The sequence below is a fragment of the Pezoporus occidentalis genome, unplaced genomic scaffold, assembly GCF_034315485.1.
Source record: "Pezoporus occidentalis ecotype Australia unplaced genomic scaffold, CSIRO_AGI_Poc_V1 ctg164, whole genome shotgun sequence".
NCBI classification, from domain to species: domain Eukaryota; kingdom Metazoa; phylum Chordata; class Aves; order Psittaciformes; family Psittacidae; genus Pezoporus; species Pezoporus occidentalis.
In genome coordinates this window covers 1,415,001-1,423,761 of record NW_026913466.1, presented here as the reverse complement: position 1 = coordinate 1,423,761, position 8,761 = coordinate 1,415,001, and the positions used below count along the sequence as shown (strand labels likewise).

At 49.9% G+C, this 8,761-nt stretch overlaps 2 long non-coding RNA genes across 4 annotated transcripts in view; both read left to right on the top strand.

The window, feature by feature from the left end:
* Positions 1-1,149: 1,149 nt before the first annotated feature.
* LOC134160803 (uncharacterized) lies at positions 1,150-3,793 on the top strand. Of its 3 annotated transcripts, none has more exons than XR_009963696.1 (3): positions 1,150-1,814; positions 3,128-3,285; positions 3,395-3,793. It is a non-coding gene; the product is annotated as an uncharacterized LOC134160803 (long non-coding RNA). The 3 variants fall into 3 exon arrangements; XR_009963698.1 differs by lacking the exon at positions 1,150-1,814 and adding an exon at positions 1,857-1,979; XR_009963697.1 differs by lacking the exon at positions 1,150-1,814 and adding an exon at positions 1,863-2,085.
* Positions 3,794-8,570: 4,777 nt separating this feature from the next.
* LOC134160801 (uncharacterized) overlaps positions 8,571-8,761 on the top strand; it is a 5,475-nt gene continuing 5,284 nt past the window's right edge. The window contains exon 1 of the long non-coding RNA XR_009963694.1: positions 8,571-8,761. This exon is cut by the window's right edge and continues 30 nt beyond it. This is a non-coding gene — a long non-coding RNA (uncharacterized LOC134160801).

Below are 8,761 nucleotides of genomic sequence, written 5' to 3'. Positions count from 1 at the left end.
AAGTAAATTGTCAGGGTAGGCAGCACGTCTCTGATACTTGGTCTCTTTAGACAAGTTAAAGGATATCTGAGCCCAAGACAGCTGATGACATTATATTGGGCATTCATTTTAGATCTGCTGAGCCCACAGAAATCAATAGTTTTCCATTATCGGGTCCGGCTGGGTCACTAGTCTGTCAATGAGCTGTTACAATCGCTGTACAAGGGTGAACCTGACCAGTCAATTGCTGCTGACAAGAGGAAAACATGCTGACAGCCACTGGAACAAGCCAGAACACAGATTTACACTTTGGTTTGCCATCTGAGGAGGCTGGGAGCAGGGCCATTGCCAAGATGTAGGGCACGCACAGTGGGAGATGAGGCGCCGTCTATCCCTCCTTTCCTTCCCTGCTCCAGGAATTAAGCTTTGTTTCCACTTCTCCCAAGCACTGGAGAACTCACTAACTGGAGACGAAGGAACCACCTTACACGGCGCTGTGTTTTTCTGGCCCAAAAGGGACATGCTAGAGGGGAATGTTTCTGCTGGCAAATCCAGCAGGACCAGCCTTCTTCCTGCAGTGGTCATCACTGGGGGATGCTGGGCTCAGGGCTCCTCATCCATGATGGGAGCAGGAACGCAGCCACCGGGGATAACTGTAGTTCTGGTTGGTGTTTCGGCGCTGACTTCCCATCAAACTCGAGAGCTGCGCAAAAAAATAAATATTTAGAAATTATCCCAATATTATGATTTTTAATTTTCAACTTTATCAACTTCTTTCAAGTGTTAAATCCTGACTGTTTTATTTATGCCTCCGGTCGTCTGTTTGATTCTCACGCAAGTCAATATTCACTTGTGTCCCATCATCAAACAAAAAGCTGGTAATCAACTTCATCACTGGGAGCCAACTAGCTGGCTTTTAAAAAACACACTACCCAAAAGAAAGATCGTTTTCTTTAAATGAGAGGAGAGGGAAGCCTTTCTAACAGAGAAGAGCAAACCCTCCTTTGCTGGGTAATTAGAAGCACCAGCCTTATATGACTCGCAGCATTTGGTAGCTCAAGCGTCGTCAGATCTCTTACAGCATTAATTAAAAAGAATTTATGTTTTTTTAATAAAATGTTTCATGTTTTATCCCCTTTTCTTCCTCCTACCCGATGTGATTATGGGAGCTGAAGGGAATTCAGGTTAATATGTTGACACACTTAACAATGCAGGGTCATGTTGCGCAATCCGCTTGGCTGGTTCGGTGCAGCGCAGCCCCTGACAGGTCCTCATCAGCCGCTGCCCTAAAGGCAAAGGCAAGGAGAGGATTTTAATTACTGTTCTATCCGTGAGTTTGCCAGCATTAAATTGAGACATAATTAGGCCTCCGAATCTTAATAATTGTCCTAGCTAATTGGGCAGACAAGTACGCTCGGCAGCGTGGCGTGATTAGATAATCAGTGTTTCCAAATGACAAAATTGGGCTCTTGATGAGGGAGGGAGGGAGGGAGTGGAAGCGGGTGGCTCTCTGCTCGGGCAGAGCCGAGCCAGGCGGTGGGGCCGGGCCGGGCCGGGCGCGCTCGGCCGACGCGGTGCCGCTCCGGGGGTCGGACGCGCCTCCCGGACTCCCGATTCCCCCTCCCCTGGAGGTGAATTGATGGCTTCGGCCTCAGGATGGCGCGGCACAAGCGGCGCCCATCGGGAGGACTTTGGGGCTGGGGACGGGTCCCGCCTCGTCGGGCCCCGGGCAGGGCGGGGGCGCGCACGGCTGCGCTTCCTCCCGCTGCCGTCAGAGGGCGCCGCTCCCGCGCGGCGGCGGCTCCGCGTCCTCGGCAGGGCCGAGCAGCGGCCCCGTTAAGTGCCGATACCGATAGCGATATCGATACCCTGACCGGCCCCGCATTGCCCTGTCCGTGTCCCGGAGCCGGGCCCTCTGCCAGCCACACCGCGGTCGGGCCCTTCACCGCTCCGCTGCTCGGCGATGAGGCGAGGCTCCCCCTCCGGGAACTGCTGTGAAGGTTTGATAATCATATAGCGATCTATACCATCATACCGACCAAATATAGATGAATATCTCTGTCTGCGCTAGACCGGGGTCCCGGATGGCCGCGGACATAACTGTAGGTACAGCCGCGCTGCTGCCGTCACCTGCGGGCTGCGGTCCCGGCTTTTTCCCATTAAAACCATGTTATTTGTAATGGTACAACCGAGCGCGTTAGTAATTGTATTTAGAAATAAATCAGTTCACAAACAGCAGCTCTATTTGGGGTGGGTGTTGGGGTAAATCCGCAGCGCGGTGATGCGGGTCCCAGCCGGTATCCCCGGGCAGCCCGGGTGGTGCTTCACCGCCGAGGGACAGCGCCGGTGTGTGCCGTGCAGCCCCGCCGAGCTCCGCGGGCAAAACGCATCTGTTCCCTGGCTCCGTCTCCCCATTTCCTGGGAAGCAAAACAGGAGCAGGCGACGGAGATGCTCCAGAGCAGCTCCTTCACAAGAGGTTCTCTCCCCTTCCCTGCGGGACCCCTCTGGAGGACGGCGGGCTTGGGTTCGTTAGCAGCAGTAGCATCTTCTTTGTGAAGAGCCAGGCGGTTTCACGCAGCAAGATGAAGTTAAATCGCCAGCAGCCGAAAGTTAAAATGCACTTTGCTAGGAAACATTTCATGCAGCTGCTGCAAATTTTTTTTTTTATTTTTTATCCCAGGAAAGGAGAAACGTTTCAGTGGTATTTTTCTGTGTGTGTGATTGCACTGTCATCGAAAGAGAAGCTTTTCCTACATCAGTGATTTTCTCTATAACATAAGGGCTTCTTGGCTTTAAAGGTCTAGTTATTTTTGCTAATATATCAGGACTTTAACTCGTGACTATTTAATAAATCAATTTCAGATGCACTGTATGGTACTTATACACTTATTTTGAGAGATATGTTCTAGCTCAATACATTGCCATTGCACCATTCCAGTGCTTCAAAGCGATGATGTTGGGAATTATCAAACTCTGAAGTTGGGGTTAGCTCGCAGGAGCAGCATGTGCTGTGTAAAATGCTGATTTATCAAAGTGTTACAATCCCTATATCTTGCAGGTCGGATCACATACATTATATTATCAGAAATACATAAAGGATTGATCTGCCAGTGTATACTTAAAGCAAAACTGCTGTTGTCTTCAGAGGTGAGGGTACCAGAGATGTGCTGGAGCAGAAGCTTGAAGGTGCACCATAAACCACCCCTGGCCCGGAGAAGCTGTAGCTAAAGCAGAACCCTCCTCTGCTCTAGTGACACAATCCTGTGGCCTAACTCAGCAGTCCTCACCGGGCCCTGCTAGGAGTGGTAAGCACCTCATCCTGCTAAGAGGGACAAATGCCTCCTGCGAACCAAATAGGTGCCTGCTCATATTTGTAAAGATCTTTTCTGACTCTTACGTGCTCTTGACCACCAGGTGACACATCCTCGGGGCCTATGAGCTGCCGAGGGTGTTGCTTTCCTGTTTCACATAACGAGTTGCTTTCTGAGCAGCCTCAGTGGCCTTCATCCCGTGGATCTCCGGGGATGGCTCCAGCAGAAATAGGTAGGCTTGCAGTGCTCACATGAAGGTGATGTCCAGCTCCAAGGTTGCAGTTAATCAAGTCCACTCAGTGAAGCTGAACAATTTAATCCATGTCTGATGAAGCCTTGGATGTAATTTATCTGTGCTATATCAAATTCTCTTCAAATCTAAAGCAATCATTAGGGGTTAGATGGAGGGAAACTGACAACCTAGTTAGTAGTTCCTGCCCTGATCCTGCAAGCACTGTCACAGCACAGCTATGTAAGCAGAACAGCCTGGACTGGTGTGTGGTCATTAGAATACCAAGACCATGGTAAGGATCATGTTCTCAGGACACTTTTGTGTCTAACTAACCACATTGTAGCTTGGGTTCACTCTTACATGGCAGCACTTGCCAGAACGCTGTTTCTGCTTGGTGGGAAGGCTGGGACTCTGCTTTCAGGGACACTGTTAAAGATAACCATCCTGTTGCTGTGGGCAGAGTTTCTGTGACATGGAGCCAAAGGGCACCTGATGTGGCACCAAATGTAGCCATGTTTGTCCTGTACCTTGCAGGAAACTCACTCCCCCTGTGCTTCATCTCTGGCTGCAGAGGAAGGTGTGTTCTGTCTAAGATCTGCTGTCCTGGGACTTGGTAATTTTATGAAGCTTCTTTACAGTTCCGGGTTAGAACAACGATTCTGATAAGTTAATGTACAGAAAGTGCTATCTCCTTCCTGCCTGATGTCTTCTTGGTCAAGGCCAGGCTGCTTTCATTGCTTCTCAGGTAGTAGCTGGGTCTTGCTGGTTTTGCAGGTCTTCCCTGGGGTGACAGTGCTGACACTGGCCACGCTGGAAAGGACGAGTAGGGTTGAAGAAATGTAATTACTTTGTGAGTAACATGTTGGTTTTTTTTTCCCCCTGAATACCAATTGGATTAAAGGGGGGGGAGGGAGGAGGAGACACTTGTTTGTTTGTTTGTTTTCTAATGAGTTTAATGATGCTGAAAAGAAAATAAAAAGAAAATCATTAGACCTAGAAAATGGGTCATATCTTTATTTATAGTGGTGGAACTGAAACATTTCGAGTTGGTAGTGTTAGGATAACATAACTTCCCCAAGATGCATGCCGCTGTAGGAGCAGGAAAGCATTTTAAACCAGTAGAGAGGTTTTCACTCCCGCTTTTTAAGAAGCCCCTTCTTGCTTTTCCTCTGCTCTGACACAGGGCTGCAGGACCCGGCTCGATGCGGTGCCTCCGTTCCCCCCTGCACTGGGAATTGCAGTCGGGAGGTGATGCCACTGCACTGGCGGGCTTCGGGCCTTGCCCTGCATACCCGGTGAGTTGCTGAGCCCGGCCGGCCCCGGGGAGGGCTGTGGGGCTGTGCGGGCTCAGGACCCCAGGGAGGAAAAGAGCCGCTGGAGCTAATACCTCAAAGAAGCCGTCGTTGGGAAGAGGAAGGCGGACAAAAGCAATCGCCCGGCTCACAAATGCTGCACTCCAGCGGAGAGTTTTAAGGCGGTTTAAGTCTAAAGAAAAAGTGACAGGGCAATCATCGCTCCGGATGGGAGGGTGAAGCCTTGCTAACAGCTCGTGTATCTGTATATTTAATTGCGACCTGGCTGCATGTTCCTGTTGAGGAAGGATGCAGATCACAAGCGAATCTATAAAAGCCGCAGTTGACAAGCCCGGGAAAGGGATAAGTGACAGATGAAACGGCAGGCAGCGCGGAGTTAACTGGCAAACGCATCGGTACAAAGTCATATACCTTCTGAGAGGAGCAGTAGTTTGTTTTATTCCGGTTCTCCAGAGTTTTATGTACTGTCGGTGTGACGGGGAGAGAGGAGCTAATGTGCCCTGTTTAGGATACAAACACGTAGATTAGATCAGGCTTCAGACGCCGTGTTTCACTTACAACACTTGGAAGATAAACCAGGCTTCCCCCACTCAGGAAAATATGGATTCCTTACCACCACCACCCCCCCCCCCCCCCCCCCCCCCCCCCCCCCCCCGCCCCGCCTTTTTTTTTTTTTTAATGTTGTAAAGATGTTTAAAACTTGTTAAGCACCCCCGTTTGATACTGGACTGTAGCGAGCTGTCGGGAGTGCCCAAGGATGGGAGCCGAGGCCCGAATCTGGCCACTCTGCCCGAGGCTGGGGAGCTGGAAGCCCATCAGCCCGGCTCCCGTCTTCCTCACGTTTCTATTACCTCAAGTTTTCAATGAGGCTGGTGTAATTACGAGGCGTTTAACTTTTTGCCAGGCTCTTTCATTATGGCTTTGCATTTGCACCTCTCTTTTAAGAGAAGTAATAACATTCACAGTCAGGGGCAAATCCTGTTAATGAACAAATTAAAGTTCAAACAGTTATTCAAGTTCACAGCCCCGCTCGCTGCTCCTTTAATAAGAGTTATACATGTTACTTTCTCTCGGGATCACTCCCCCTTTTATTACTTTTTAAGCTTTTCATAAGCACTGGCGGGCTATATGGGCAGCTCCCAGCCTCTAAAGAGCCCACAAATCCTGAAGGGAGCCCTAATCCGGCCTTAATTTGGCAACTTTTGTAAAAGACATAAAAGCCCGGGTGCCACCCTTGTGCGCTCAGATTATGATGTCGCAGGAACAAGCCTGGGGAAGGCCCCTTCTTTCCCGCACCCATCTATTTGTGCCGCCTGCCTCGCCGCCGGAGCTGTGCCAAAACCCCCGGGTACCCCAGGGGGAGAAATTAGGATGTCTGCTGGACAGCGTGCGGATTTACAGCCCTCATCCCGATAGCTCTGTTGAGCCGCGGGGTACTGGGGCTGCCGCTTACCCCCCACCCCCAGCCTGCCCCTCAGCGCTGCCCGTGGGCCAGAGCCCGGTGCTTGCTACCGGTGGCTGCCTGCAAGTGTTAACGACGTGCCCTTAAGAGTAAGTAAGTAAGTAAATATATAAATGATCACCACTGGGGTCTTCCTCTCCCCATCCCGCTTTCTTCTTTCCCTCCAAACCTGTCGCAATCAGATGTCTGAGCTCACCTCCGCATTTGCATATCATGAATCTTAATTCCCCTTCTCAGGGGCTGCCCGAGCCCGGGGGAGCGGCGGCTGCCTGTGGGTCCCACTCCCCCACTCCCATTTCGATGCTGGGCTCCCCGGGCCGGGGGCAATGGGCAGAGTCCAGCAAAGCCCGGGGAGTTTGACACCGGTTCAAGGCAGCGACGATGGAAAAACGCTGTCTATGTACAAATAGAGGAGATCACACTCCCCATTATCTACCTCTTGGCGAGTGTTTGATTTGTGACATCAAAAGCTTATCAAGGGAAGCTCGCAAAAAAAAAAAAAAAAAAGAGAGAGAGAGAAAGAAGAGAGAGAGAAAGAAGGGAGGGAGAAAAAAAAGCATCTCTTCATGGTGCGCCGGTTTGGGTGATGCGGGGGGAAAAGAGAAGGGTGCTGGTGCCGTCCAAACGCTGCCGGAGCAGGGGAGCCGATTTCAGCCCCGGCCGAGCGGCCGGGCCGTGCGCGGGTGCGGAGCTCTGGCGCGGAAGGGAGGGAAGGGCCGGGCTGGCCCCGGCGGAGGGCTGGAGGGAGGCGAGGGTTCCTCGCAGGCATCTGCACAGAAGTGGTTTGATATAATCACCATGACAACTGCCGCCTATGAGCATACAAATAATAGAGATGAAATAGACAAAAGATTAGCATGCCATGAAAAGTACAATAAGTTTCTTATTTAGCATTTAGATAACTGTCTTTCCTTCGGAGCAGGCTTCAAAGTTGAACCCAGTTTAGACCAAGAGGATTAATTCTTTCTCCCGCATGCTTCATTGAATCTCTCATTACCAAACTTTGTCTGTATTGATGTAAGATTTGATTGAAGATTAGAGCATTTAGCAAATCTTGCTTTTCTGCATGTATCAGGCCTTTTCAAGCGCGGGCCGCTCTGCCCAGTGGTCAATACCCTTACTTTTATCCAGTGTCTGCTTCATTTAAACTTAATCAACTCCCTCAATGAACTGGAACAGGGAAACGTCCCTGCGGTAAGAATGTTGTGCTTTTCTTAGATAATTCTTTGCTCCCTATCCCAGTCTGCTGGCGTTAAACCTAAAATTGCTCTCTGATGAACTTAATCAATATGATAATGACAACTGGGGCTCAATGGCTCGGCCTGGGCTCCGCGCGGAAAAGGTAGATGGGCTGTGCCCGTTGCCCCGGAGCAACTTCTCCTTTCTCGCCTCTCCTTTTGTGTGAGCTGCTCCCACCTCTCCCTCTCTCTTTTCCTCCCCCTTTTTCTTCTCCCCTTCTTTCCCTGTGACACCGGCCGCTGCTCACACCGGAGAATGATGCTTCTTTGTGCGGCATGAGGACTCGTATGTCTCCGCCCGGGGAAGCGGCGCGGAGCGGTTGGCCGGGTGAATTATCTGCCTTGTTGCGGTGAATTATTTGCCCTGTTTCCTTTCCCAGTCAACAAGTTTCTGAGGTATAGCACAGATCAATCAAAGCTGACAGAGCGCATGTGAAGCTTTTACTGTGTAAATCTGGACCTCTTGTCCCGGCTTCGTTGGCACTGGCATCTGTATATCATTTTTATACTGCTACCAGTAGAGCAATTTCAAAAGTATTTGCAAGGAAAATGGATGTCCCCATCTGTTCCCGGAATCATAAATGTGCCACTTTCGGAGGGTTTTCACTGGTAATCATATCTTTAATGATGAACAAACTTGTGATATATACCTTTCCATAAAATGGGGTTTTCTTCGCTTTATTGTGATTGGCTGGGATAAATAGCTTTTCCATATGTTAGGGAGATAAAACATAAGATTACCAGAGCTCGTTTGCTTGATCATAAACAAAAGAAACAATTCGCCCCAAACAGTCTTTAAACAGAAGCAACTGCAGAATTAAATTGTATTAATAGGCTGTCCATGGGTCAGGAGGCAAACAACTGTCCCCGTGGAAAAGACAGACGCTTTAAAATACGAATAGACGGCCTTTATCACTGTTCGAATGACCTTAACGCAGACGTGGATTTTAAATACTAGATGCTCTTTTTAACTTCTTCCCCCCCCCCCCCCCCCCGCTTAAGATTGTCTTGTCTTTGCCTCCCTCCTTTTTTTTTTCCCTCTTCTGCTTGACTTCGAATTTCCCTAAGTGCAGAAGCGAGGATGCTGTGCTAGGTAGTGGGTTGCCGTGCGCTATATTTAGAAAGCATCTGGAAGAGAAAATGTCCTCAGGAATCCGGACTGTTTTGTTGTAAACACCCCTCCAGTTCCAGCTCTGTAAACGTAAACGCTCCTTCTCCAGACGTG